A 14,436-nucleotide genomic window follows, 5' to 3' on the forward strand; every position below is an offset into this window, starting at 1 on the left:
TGGGACAGAGAGAGACAGAGCATGAACGGGGGAGGGTCAGAGAGAGAGGGAGACACAGAATCGGAAACAGGCTCCAGGCTCCGAGCCATCAGCCCAGAGCCTGACTCGGGGCTCGAACTCACGGACCGCGAGATCGTCGCGGGGCTCGAACTCACGGACCGCGAGATCGTGACCTGGCTGAAGTCGGACGCTTAACCGCCTGCGCCACCCAGGCGCCCCTATCATGTTTAATTCTAAGGACAATACTTTCCTGCCAGGAGTCATCCTCCCGGCCTCTCCTGCAGAGGAAGGAAAGCAGCCTGTGAATGGCAGAGTCTACATTCGCTGTTAGCTTTTTTGAGCTCTCATGCCTAGATGTGGTATTTTACTGTCTACATTTTAGTTGCCAGTTTAGTTCAAGAAAATTTATAATGGCGGTCAGATAGTGTGAGGAGGAGGAAAATGTATTTTTTTTAATCCCAGACATGAGTAAGTGGCCTTTTACATTGACTCAGAAGATTTAAGCATCTGTATCTCTGCAGATTCATTCATTTTACCCACAATCCACCAGCAGCACCTTTGTGACATGCCAATGATAGCTAGTAGAAATTCAGCATCTCCGGTCGGTCTGGTGATTGTCATAACCTTTTCTGTGCTAAATAGCTGGATTAAGAAAAAGCCCTGGTTTCCACCACTGGACCATGATCCTCTTTAAATTGTTTTTTATTTAAATACCAATACCTTTGCTTCACAAAATCTGCTCTGATACTTAACACAGCTTTACAGTAACAAACACTTAAACATATTGCCAGGCTTTGTGAATCCAATTAAGATCTCCTTAAGTGCATCGCTGTCTTTGTAATAAAAAAAGAAGAAGAAGAAGAAAAAAAAAACACTTCACAAACCCTCTTTTTGCTCAACATTCTATTTGCTGTTATTTAGACCTCAAAAAACCAGATGCTAGATAGTCTCCCCTTGATATCATGATTAACTGGTTACTGAGCACAGAGTTACTGCATGTAATTTGCTCATTTTTTCATTATGTGGTTTTCTTTGTAAATAGCTTTACTAGTTTAAAAAAATTTTTTTAACGTTTACTTATTTTTGAGAGAGACAGACAGACAGACACAGCACGAGTAGGGGAGGGACTGAGAGAGAGAGAGACACAGAATCTGAAGCAGGCTTCAGGCTCTGGGCTGTCAACACAGAACTTGTTGCGGGGCTTGAACTCAGGAGCCTCAAGATCATGACCTGAGCTGATGTTGGATGCTTAACCGACTGAGCCACCCAGGCGCCCCTTGTAAATAGCTTTACTACTTTTAAAGAATTCCTTCCAAGCTCTTTTTCTTTCTTTTAAAAACATAAGTTAAATCATTCGCCTTTATGTAAGATGCAGGTTGCCCATGCCCCTCCTTCTCCCCTTCTTTTTTTTATCATAAAACACAATTTCCTTATTCCATAGGGGTGAAAGTACCCGTCAGAGCTTTGTAAAGGTTTTTGTTTTCTTTAAAAGTGAGATAGTTCATGTTCTGCAGGTCCTTGCCAACATAGATCTCAACAGGAAAGAATTTTAAAATTAACTTGAAGTAGTCCCGAGATGTGAAAAATACCATGCAGAAGGGAGAGGATTGTCCCAACATTATACAGGTGTGTTTCTTCATTCCAACCTTCGGAGACCATCATGTGAGTTATACCTCCCCTCCCCCTCGCATCTGTAACCTGACTTATCACTGTTGTTCCCCGCCCAAGTCAGGCAGAGCTCATTAGACACTGTGCATGCCGTAACTGTCCCCCTCACTCCCACGCCGCAGCCACCCCCTACCCCCCTTCCCCCGCTGCCCCAAAGGTGTTATATATCTTCTCTGCCATTCTCCCTGCCTTCTCTGCCTTTGACCTATCAGCCCAATTCAATTGTACAGATATTTCTGCAAGTATAGTAAACTGCCACACAGTAAACTGTGCTTTATGTCAGTTTGACTTAAAAGATTTTCTTTAACATGAAAGCAGATCTAGCCTTCTCTCTAAAATAAGATTAAATATATAACATAGTATAATATAATATAACATAGTATGGTATTATAATTTATAATAAGGACTGTATATTTGGTTTTCATCCCATTTCTGGTAAAAAGCTCCTAAAACCCTTACACTTGCCTAAGCAATAACAATACCGTATTGCATGTTTGAAGGTTGGCGAGAGAGTAGATCTTAAAAGTTCTCACCACAAGGGAAAAAGCTTATAACTATATAAGGTGATGGATATTAAGTAAACTTATTGTAGTGATCATTCCAATATATGTTAGGTAATATTATATTCAATTATATATATTACATATATAGTTGAAGGTGTACAACATGATTCAAAGCCTTATGTTGTATACCTTAAACTAGTACAGTGTTAAATGTCACTTATACCTCAATAGAACAGGAAAGATCTTTTTAGCAAGAGCATTAGGAGCATCTTTTGTTATAATATGTGATCTTTTGTTTTTGGCTCCTGAAATAGTTGCAGGGTATAAAGGTGAAAGGAATCTTATTCATAACAAGCCCCTTGTAACCGCATCTGAGTTTCTGTTGAATAAATGACTTTCGGAAAGCCCCCAAGGGTGGCACTGATCGCTGGGGGAACCAATCATAGTGAGAAAGTTGGAACTTTAAATCTCACCCCTCAACCTCCAGGAAAGGGAGAGAGGTTGAAATTTGAATCAATCAAATAATGGCTGGAGATTTAACCACTGATGCCTATGTAATGAAGCCTCCAGAAAACCCCAGAAGGATGGGAGTAGGGAAGCTTCCAGGTTGGTGAACACATGGAGGTGCTGGGAGAGTGGTGCCCCCGCCCAGAGAGGGCATGGAAGCTCCACTCCCCTTTCCACATACCCTGCCTTATACGTCTCTCCCGTCTGCTTGTTCCTGAGTTCATTCTTTTCTAATAATGAATATGTGATGGGACTATAACTACGTATTCCCTTTGATCGATAAATACTCTCAATTACTATGTGAATCTAACTTTGGTTTTCATTTATGGACTAGCCCTAGCTTGCCTGGGCTCTCTCAGGACTCAGGCCAGGTTGGACCAAAGCTGATTGGCCAAGCCTCCAGAGGGCCAAGTAGTCCCTTATAACTGTAGTCATGCATAAAGGTTTTGGAACTAGTATCAGTGGATATATACTTGGCTAGTAATTTTCATCCTACTTAATGTCATGACCCAACCTACTTTAGTCTGACTTTTTGACACTGTCTTGACTCCTCCACTTCACCCCGTACACTATGTGGTTAAGAACCTCTTTTAATTAAAGTGAATTAAATTGTGTCCTGAGAATTTCATGAAATCTCACTTAAGGTCACTAAGAATCCATTTAATTTCTCCAAATCTTGGAATGTTAGCATCAAATTTGTATTTACCCATGATAGATAAATTTTTCAGTGTCTGAAAACTTACCATAGTTCACAGGATACGTTAGCAACTGTTCCGAACAGTTGGTTAGAAACACTTGATGAGCAGGAAGTTGGGGTTGCATATTGGATTTATTGCCACTAGTCACTTTATCAAGTATGCCTGCTTCTCCCAGCTAACTCTCTTCAGGCTTTCTAGCTCATGTGAGAGGAAAGATGTGTTGTTCACAGTTCTAGGTCTGAGAATCAGTCAGTCCTAATACCCTAGTGGATCACCGACAGCAACCAATCCCTTCAAGCTTCTCATTTATTTTTTCTGCTTCCTTTTTAGCATGAGTGCCTAATCAGGTACAAGTTGACTCTTGAACAATGTGGGGGTTAGGGGCACTGACTCCCACCCCCCCTGTTGGGTCAAAACATTTGATTCCCCCAAAACTTGACTACTGAGAGCCTCCTGTTGAACTTTAGAAGCATTATCAATAACATACACAGCCAATGAACACATATTTTATATGTTATGTAAATTATATATAGTATTCTTAAAATAAAGATAGGTAGAGAAAAGAAAATATTATTAAGAAAATAATAAGGAAAGAAAATACATGTAAAGAGCTGTACTGTATTGATTAAAAAAAAAAATCCACATGTAAATGGACCCGGATTGTTCAAACCTATGTTGTTCCAGTCAACTGTAATCATTATTGTAGGTATGTAGATTTCGTGAAAGTGTGTATGCTTTGAATGTAGCCAACATTTATGGAGACCCGTGTTTTTAAAATCGGGCAAACCTGGAAGACATGAGAGAAAACATGTCTGTACTAACTGAGTTTGTAAACCTTGAAAATAAGAGAGTCATTTGCCCGCAGCAAATGATAGATTGAATTTCCCCCAAAGCGATGATTTTTATGAAAAGCAGACCTTGTAGAAAATGTTGGGAGATGTAGACATTTTTAAGATGTCTCTCCCTTTCCATTTAGGGCTAATATTTTTGGTTTGTTAGGCCTGGATATGTGGGCTTAGATGATTTTCACAAGTAAATTAATAGCTGTATTTCAGGTTGATTCCCTTCAAAGATTATTACTCTAACTTAGCCTGTTTACATGTGGAAAGTCATCATTTCATTGTATTCTTTTAGTGTTTTGAGAGTATTTTGTTGTTGTTTTTCGTTGTCGTTTTTCAATGAAGACACAAGGCTTGAGCCTCTTTAGAAAGGAGGAATGTACATAAAGACTCCTTTCACCGTGATGTATGTGGCGACATGAGTTTAAATGTTAGCTTCTCTGTCAATGTCAAAGTTTGAGAACATTTTTTGCTATCTGGGCACCATGATAGGATGGCACCCCATCTGTGCTCCACTCTACCCAGTGAGGATTGAAGTGTAGTTAACTAGAATCAAACTAATGAAAAACAGGATTTTGGTGTTGCTGGAATATGTAGAAAAATGTGGAGTCTAAAAAAATAATTCTCCCGCCAAGACAGCATTGAAGAAACTCGTTTTTTTCCATCTGCCTATTTCTTGTTCTCAGGGTGAAGTGAAAGCAAAGTTTTAAAACTTTTTTCTCTACTGAAAAATAAATATACTTCAGAAAATCCCTATCTAGAGAATAAAGCAATTAAGAACTACCTGACTGTGAGGATCTCGCCCCAGCTCGACTGAAAGCAACATTTTCATTGCGTTGCATCAAGATGTGCGTGAGAATCAGCCTGCTCTGATCGGCCAACGTGCTGAGTGACTTAACATTTCAATAAATAAATAAATATTCAGGCCGTCGTAAAATATCCTCTGTAATTATAAACACGGGAGACTTTATGAGACGCAAGTGGGAGTTAAATGGCTCTGCAACACAAGGTCTGAGCAGTTGGTGTGCTTTGAAATCGGGAGACCTTGGGAAAATTAAATCTACCAAAAGACCATTACCATTTGTTTCCAAGGCTTGATGTTTTTGTAAAATTTTTTCAGCTCTCTAGTTTGGAAATACAAAGGGGTTTGAATTCATTTGATACTAGCAGCATATGTAGGGTACCATCTAACATTAGGGCAACTTGAATAATTTTTTGAGCCAAAAGTTTAACTTCTGCTTTAGAAAGTTTAACTTCTACTTTAAAAAAGATATGTAGATTTTATTATTGCCGGCATTAATGTGGAAATTACTAATTGCTAGTTACTTTATTTTAGTTAATTAGATTTAAAAAAATTTTTTTTAATGTTTATTTATTTTGAGGCAGAGAAAGACCGAGTACAAGCAGGGGAGGGGCAGAGAGAGAGGGAGACACAGAATCCAAAGCAGGCTCCAGGCTCCAAGCTGTCAGCACAGAGAATGACGTGGGGCTCAAACTCACAAACCGTGAGATCATGACCTGAGTCGAAGTCAGACACTTAACTGACTGAGCCACCCAGGCGTCCTAATTAATTAGATATTTAAACACTGCTGCATGTGCCTAGTCCAAGGCTATGTAGTATTGGAAAAATTAACATTATATATGTTGCCTGATCTATGCTTCCTGGGAAGCAAGATTTTGGAAATAGTTTGATATGGAAACACTTTTTAAAACATTTTTTTAAACGTTTGTTCATTTTTGAGAGAGAAACAGAGACAGAGACAGAGACAGAGCAGGAGTGGGGGAGAGGCAAAGAGGGAGACTCAGAATCTGAAGCAGGATCCAGGCTCTGAGCTGTCAGCGCAGAGTCTGACACGGGGCTCAAACCCACAAACCGTGAGATCGTGACCTGTGCTGAAGTCAGACACTTAACTGGTTGAGCCACCCAGGCGCCCCAACACTTTTTTATGTAAAGCACTAGATAGTATTTATTCAAGTCCCAAACTGATTTTGACCAAGTTCTACAATGTGATACAGAGAAAGCAATAGTTAGCAATCAAGAGGTTTATGTTGTAAGAAATATTTAGGTAGGCAATATAGATGATTGAAGAATATTTATAGGCCCAGAAAAATTGGTAGAACTTTGGTAGGTAGAGATGGCCAGAGCAGAGATGCACGGTAAATAGCAGAGAACTACCAGTGAATTTATTAATTATATCCCTGATTACCTTTTCCAAAGCATGTATGTATCATGTATCTGTCATTAGTGAAGTTAATGAATCAGTTAGTATCTCTCGATGATTTCTAAATAGTAGACTATTCCTTTCTTGATATGTGTATTATCCTAACGGTTGGCTTGCTCAATAAGCAGCTGTTTTTCTCACCAAGGGCTGTTAACACACGTAGGTGATAGTGCATGCTTTACCACTACACTAGCTCTCTGTGTACTTTTGACAGGATCAGCTACCTGATCTGTGAGGTCCTGTGCAAAGTGAAAGTGGGGTCTTCCTGGTCAAAAATTAGCAGTAAGAATTTCAGAATCATGACAGGATGAAACCAAACCCAGCCCTCCTCCTCCTCCTCCTCCTCCTCCTCCTTCTTCTTCTTTTTATCTTTTAATGTCTTTAAAGTTTATTTATTTATTTATTTATTTTATGTAATTTATTGTCCAGGCCTTCTAAGTAAGGGGCCCTGTGCACCTGCACAAGTCACACACCCAAGAAGCCAGACCAGCCAATGGGGACAGCCAGAGAAGGTGGATGAACTCTGCTTAGTGCAGAACCTTCCAGCCTAGGGCACCCTGTACCAAATGTGCTCATCATGGCTGAGCAACCATTTACTAGTCATCAATCCTGACGAGTATATAGACAGAGCTATAAAGTGACACCAGGTGTGTAACTTTGTGTAATATTTATTTAACATTATATTCGCACAGACATGTATGTAAATAAATATGTAGAACAGAGTTCTGAAAACTTCTGGTATGGCAGCCTTGGGCAAATTAACTAGAATAAGATCAACTGTCACTATCCATAAATCATATTGTATGTCATGTTATATACATCATTCCACAAATACTCTCTCAGCACCCACTTTGTGCTAGATGATTTTCATGGTGTTAAGGATACAACAGAGAACAGACTAAACATAATCCCTGCTCTCAGCTTTTATACTATTGAGTTTCTGAAATTTTGACTAATTTGCTCAGGCTTTACTTTGTATTTTTGCTTTCATGTTGAAAAACCCCTGGTTTTCTGGCTTTATTAAGACCAGAAGCTATTCTTGTCACTATTTAGAACTGAGAAGAACCAGGACTCTCTGGAAAAGAATGCGCAGAAAGTCTGCCCTTGAGAGATTTCCAAGCTGAGGACACTCCTCAGAGCACTTCCCATGAGTCCAAAAGGCTCATTTACTTCCAGAGATTCCTGGGAAAGAAGACAGCCCCCTTATCTTTGGTCATAGGACACTTACCATAATCCTGAGTGACAAAGGATTGCCCTGAATGTCAACTGCATCCATCTTAGAGAAATCAACAACCCTTGCTTGTCACCCTTTCAAAGAATTTCCTGGTCTGGTTTGGCCTTTCTATGCCACATTCCATTCCAGAACCCCAGCTGAAATGTTCTCAAGGGCTGACCAGAGATTCCTCCTCCTTTCTCTGTGTTGGTACAACTTGACCGCTGCTTGACATCAAGGTCAACTGGAGATTGGGAAGTTATGTAACTGCATTGTAAATTGAATTAGTGCTGTGCATGAGCCCAGACCATGTAACCAGGGCAGCTCAAGGCAAGTGCAGCAACGTGTCCCCGGGAGACAGCATCGACAGCATCGCAGGAACTGCTTGCTGCTGAAAGGAAATCATGTATCACAGGAGAAAAAGAACACAACCCATCTCGCTCCAGTCCCTTCACAGTCTGGGCAGGCTGCTGCCCTGTCACGTGGGGAGGAAGACAGAGGGCATTAAGCGCAAAGGGAGGTTGTGTATGGTGTCAGCCTGGCGGCTGGGCACTGACCGTAGCATGCATATGATACACATTCTTAGGCTGAGAAAAAGAAGTTATTTTTTAATGTCAGAAAGGACACCACCCATAGAGGGAAAAAAAAGGCTTACACGTGTGGAGGAAAGAAGCCTCTGGCAATCTTCTGTGCATTGGAGGATGGACAAGAGATTTTGTAGGACCATCCTCCTTCTGCTGGTGACCAGTTGTTTGGGGGAGAATATGTGCACACAGGTCTTAATGGCTAGAGATGAAACATTTTTGGACACCTTTGATGACCTGGGGACATTCTCCCCCAAAGTGAGATGTCATGCTGGAGAGAGGGAAAAAAAAATAGGTAGGTTTCTTTACTGGCAAATGAATACAGAAGTAACTTTGGCGGGGATGGGAGGTGAGAAGGTACCAGGATCTTATCATGACCGTGGTATATGCTAACATGACCATCTTTAAAAGAAGGTGAGGAAAGGCAGAATAATGTAAGGCTGAAAGCTTGGCCTGTGTAGTCCAGATGGGACCTGAGCACAGCTTTATCTCATACTAAGTGCTTGATGTGAGGCCAGGTTCTTAAACCTCTTCCACATCTGCAAAAGGGAATTGTTACAGTACTGACCTCAAAGGGCTTTTGTGAAATTCAATAAAGTCGCACAAGATAGTATCTGAAAATTAGTAGCATGAGGACTTGCAAATACTAACTATAATAGCTAATAGTTATTGGATATACTAAGTGGTTTCCACATATAACCCATTTATTTTTCATAATAATCTTATGAAAGGCTGAGAAGTTTAGTAAATTGCCTCAGGTTGCGTATCTAGGAAGTGGCTGATCCAGGATGTGAAGCCAAGGCAGTTGGCTCTAGCATTCTTGCTCTAATATAGGGTTGTGTTAATGAAGGGATTAGGGCTTGTGAAGGGGCAGAAGGGGCAAGGTGGGAACAGAATAAGACAAGCCCATAACTCTACGAATCATAAGTGTGAAGACAAATCGATTAAAATGACTCCTGAAATGATGGGGCGTCTGGGTGGCTCAGTCAGTTAAGCGTCCTCCTCTTGACTTTGGCTCAGGTCATGATCTCACAGTTCATGAGTTCGGGCCCTGCAATGGGCTCTCCACTGACAGTGCAGAACCTACTCGGGATTCTATCTCCCTCTGTCTCTCCCCCACTTGCCCTCTAGCTCTCTCTTAAAATAAATAAAAGAAAAACTTTAAAAAATAATAAAATAAAATAAAAAAGCTCTTGAAATGAGTGAACATTGATTATAAGGGCCAGTCTCCTTTCCTGGTTATTCTTTTGTGAGTCCATTACATGGTTATGACTCTCATGGTTACATTTTTAGCCCCTTCTGTTCTCCACCTGTATACTTTGCCTGAGTGAGCATTCTATCCACATTTCTGCCTCCAAAACATTTCCATATGCCTACTAGTTATATTGCCTCTTATCTTCCCTCCTCAGATGTATCCTCTCATGCTTATACCTCTAACAAAGGCCTGGATACCTAACAGGTATCTGTGACTACCTAACAGAGCCTCGCTGAGTTTCCCACCAGCAGTGAGGGGAGCATGACTACCATTTTTGAAGATCCTCACCAGCCCTGAAATGTTTTTGCTTTTTGCCATGCGGTAGGTGGGAAATGGATTTGACTTCTTTCTTTGGCAACTTCCTGACTGCTAACAAGATCACAGCCTGTCAGTTACGTACGTTTCCTTCTCTGCCCTTCGGATCCATAGAGTGTCTTTTCTTCATTTTAAGAGACTTTTTTGGCATATTAAGAAAATAAAGATATTGTTTCACAAATACTTTTGTATATTATGGATCTTAAGGTAATTGTGTAACAAATACATTTCCCAGTATATTTTAAAATTTGCTTATGTCTTTTCCTACAACATGTTTAAAAAAATTTTTTTAACTTTTATTTATTTTTGAGAGTCAGAGATAGGGCGTTAAGCAGGGGAGGGGCAGAGAGAGGGAGACACAGAATCCGAAACAGGCTACAGGCTCTGAGCTGTCAGCACAGAGCCTGACACGGGTCTCAAACCCACAAACCGTGAGATCTTGACCTGAGCCGAAGTTGGACGCTCGACCGACTGAGCCACCCAGGCGCCTCTCATTTTTAAAATTTAGATACATAGTCTGTCTGGTGTTTATGTGTGGTATCTTTTATTTATCCCATTTTTTCCCCTTCTAGATATTTCAGCAGTAGTCATTACGTATATGCTAACTTCAGCCATGAATTAAAATGTCATCTTTGCCATATATTAAGTTCCATGAGTACTTGGATCTGTTTTGTCCTCCCTATTCAGTTCCATTATTACATATCTTTTTGGGTGCTATTATCATAGGTATATATGTACAACAAATACTAAGTTTTATTATCTGGTAAGGCAAGTACCCCAGAGGTATTTAGTTGCCCGTGTCTATTTTCCACCAGAATCATTGTGCTGGAGACATTCCCTCCGAGTGTTTGCCAAAGTGGCAGTGTTCTCTCTGTGAGCGTGATCAGGGGATGTTCTTTTGCCTTATCCCTGGAACGAGACAAAATGACACAATATATAGTAATTTAGGAGGCCATATTCATTGTAGTTCGGTGCATGAACTCTGGAGTCAGATTGCCCAGGTTTGCACCCCCACACCAGCACCGATTAGCTCTTTGCCCTTAGACATGTCCCTCATCTTATCTAACCTCAGTGTTCCTTATTACAGAAAGGGAAAGCATAATGGTACTTAACTAGCTAGGCTTTTAGTTAAGATTAGATGAGTTACTATGAGCAAAAGTCTTTAGCACAGTACTTGGCAAATAGTAAGTGCTCCATCCGTGTTGACTGCCTTGTTGATTATTCTGCCATTCACTCTGCCAGGCCCAGGGATACAGCAGTGACAGGCAAGACCACTGCTCTCGTGGATCTTCCATGAACCAAGAAAATAAACAAGACAAGTGCAGATTGTGGAAGTCCTCTGGAGGAAATAAATGGCAATGTAATAGTGACTGAGAAAATGTGTCTCTGGGGAGGTGACACTGAAGCTGCCAGTGGACAAATGAGCAGCCAACAGGAAGAGAGTACCCGGAGGAGGAAAAGTAGGTGCAAAGTCCCTGAAGCAAAAAGGAGCTCACTGTGTTCAAGAAACAAAATGAAAGCTGGACTGGCTTGACAATAGTAATGGGGGCCTTGGCTAGACTGGAGCCAGGCTTGCCTAGTTCTGGTGAGTAGAGGAAGGCAACACCCATTGCCCACAACTCTGTTTTAATCCACTTGTTTACCCCGGGCCTAAGGAGCATCCTGGAATCAAAGCCTGTTCACCATTAGAGTTCAGACATCCAATGTGTCAACTAGATAGAGGTGGCCCCAACAAGGGAAGACAATTTCAAAAAGTGAACCCAAATCAGAAAACAGTCCAAGCACTTCAGGAAAGTGAAGGTTCTAGGTTAATGATAAAGGACACCAGAAGCCATCCTGACCCAGTATTGTGTTGTGTTGTGTCTGCTTGCCTGGAATAAAGGTGTCCACTGAAAGAAACGTAGCATTAAATACCGTGGCATATCGGGATCCAAACATCGCTCTCTAGGGATCCCACGCCAGCACCAACCTAAGCTTAAAACTGGAGTGTCTCCATCACAGTCTGCAAGAACAGTGGCAAGATCTCCAACCTGGAGGCACAGCTGTCATCTTCGGGTTTCACCACATTGGGCACCATGGATTTGCAGCTCAGGGGAAGCATCGTCACGATAAGAACACAGTTTTAAAAATAAAGGTTTGGGGCATGAGGGTGGTTTAGTCAGTGAAGCGTCTGACTTTAGCGTCGGGCTCTGTGCTGACAGCTCAGAGCCTGAAGCCTGCTTCAGATTCTGTGTCTCCCTCTTTCTCTGCCCCCGCCCCCCCCAACTCATGTGTGTGCGGTCTCTCTCTCAAAAATCAATAAACATAAAAATAATAAATAAATAAATAAGTAAAGTTTTAACTTGGGATATTCAAGAACACTGGTTGTTTCTGGCCAGTATTTGCAAGAAATGGCAAAGTCTAATTTAGGCACATATGAGTGCATCCCCAGAGATTCCTGGAAATATGTAGAGAGGGTTCTGTTAGACTGGTGTTCTCCATGAAGCAGGTGGGAATTTGACCATACACATTTGTATACTGATGTTAGAGTGGTCCCATTACAGACAATGTGAAATATATCTGTATGTTCACAGTTGAGCTGAGAATCATTTTGGTGAGATGAAAACTGTCAGGCCATCTCATTTTCCTTTGAAAACAAGGGAGTTTTTAAATCTCACCTTCATTTTGTTTCCTTATTGGTCTTCCTAGAAAGTAATCATGAGAAAACCAAGGTTGATATTTAAAAAATAAACCAGAAGCATAGGAGGTGTACTCCCAGCGTTTTGTCTGAATTACACATGGATGGCCTACTGGATGCCCCACAGAATGGGTACTCTCCTTTGCTCTATAGAAACCTTCCCAACCCTTCACCCAACTCCTACACATGGTTTGTTATACTAAACCTAAGAGGAATTTAACATATCTGGCCTGGCATAGAGACATACTTTATTGCTAAAATTGCTTCTCTGGCATCGTTTACCGGTTATCCTTGATCCCAAGAGCTCAAGAGGTATACTTTCCCTCATATTCAAGCACACATATCGATGATTATTAGATTGGATTATTTGAGTTTCGAGGGCTGAGGACTGCTTAGTTCGTCTTGGTCAAGTAATGTTTGCTGAATAAATGGATTCATTTTATACACTACATTGTATTTACAAATCCCTTCCATTATCTCTTCATTGTCTTTTTTTTTGACCTTCTCAAATACCAGGTAAGAATGGAAGACAAACAAGTATTATTTTTAACAGATGAATAAAACTCACCTTAGGAAGGTTAAGGGACATGCTCAAAATCTTGCTCCTAGGAAATGACAGAACCAGAAATTGGATTCATATTTTCTGCTGCAAAAGTCTCTGTTTTTCCCATAGAGTTCAGATGTTTGTTATCTACCCAACGAAAGTGACCACAATCATTTGCTGAAATATCCTGAGCTCCTCCTTGCAGCGTGCACGGATATTTATATTTTATTCTCAACTTCTCATCTTCTTGCTCCTTTCCAAATGTGAACACTATGCTGACCACTAAACATGACATAACAAGAAGAGTTCAGAGGTGGAAATAAGGAGATTCAGGCTCTTCTATAGGGTCTGCACAAGTGCCAAAAGTAAAGTAAAGGATGTATTATTTCTCTGGGAGGAGCTTAGATCTAATCTCATTGTTTGCAGAACTAACGAAGCAAACTCCCCTTGAGTTGCCTGAGATGCTGGCCAGTTCAGTGGCTCTCCAAGGGTAGATGGCAGTCCAAGGGAGCTATGGCACTCTCAGACTGTGTTTTGTCATCTGGGAATGCCTCAGTTCCTAAATTGAACTGAATCTATGAATTTGCAATTGTCTCATGCATTTCCTTACTGTCTCCCCTTCTGCCCTGGTTTGGTCTTTTCCCCAGTCTATAGACCCTTCATGGCTCTAGAAAGACAACCTTCCGTAAAGACCTGGATCCCCCATCAATGCGCTGAAATCTGGACCCTACAGATTTCAATCCTGAAGCAAGTGGGAAAACCACGGAGACATGTTGAATGTTGCATTACCACCTGAGGCAAATTTTCTTTTTGAAAAATTTCAACAGGGATTGAATGTACATCTACAGCATAATTGGACAACAGCTTTTCTCTTTCTCTGCAGGTTCCTGCCAGGACTTCAAACAATGAGAAGGCAGGTCACTGCCAGGTTTGCATGATGAATTTGGGAGGAAGTAGGAGAAGGGGAAGAAAGGCCAAGTCTTATAAGGTGTGATTTAATTTTAAAAATGCTTATGCTGCTCTTTATAAGAATATCCATTTAACTGGATTTCTTTCTTGCTGACAAAAGAGGCAACTGCTGTATATAAAATAAATCTGATTAAAACTCTTTCTCTGTTCCTTTCAAGGTAAAGTGTGCAGAGCCCAGGAACAGAACACATTTGGATTCCTGGCGTGTGCAAATGATTGTTTATGGGATGTCTGGTGCCAGGACCCACAGAAGGCTCTTGTACGGCCCTGTAAAAGTAGACGGAATGGAAAGCTTTTCCTTAGGCATAAAAAGTTTATTTTATTTCTCATTCGCTTTCACAGTGGTAGCTATTACTTTGTAATTTTGTTGGCATTTTGTTGGCAGCCCAAAACGACAGAAATCATATCCCTTGCTTACAGTGTGCAGTTCTGATTCATTTTG

Source organism: Panthera uncia (genome assembly GCF_023721935.1).
Source record: "Panthera uncia isolate 11264 chromosome A1 unlocalized genomic scaffold, Puncia_PCG_1.0 HiC_scaffold_17, whole genome shotgun sequence".
Taxonomy (NCBI): domain Eukaryota; kingdom Metazoa; phylum Chordata; class Mammalia; order Carnivora; family Felidae; genus Panthera; species Panthera uncia.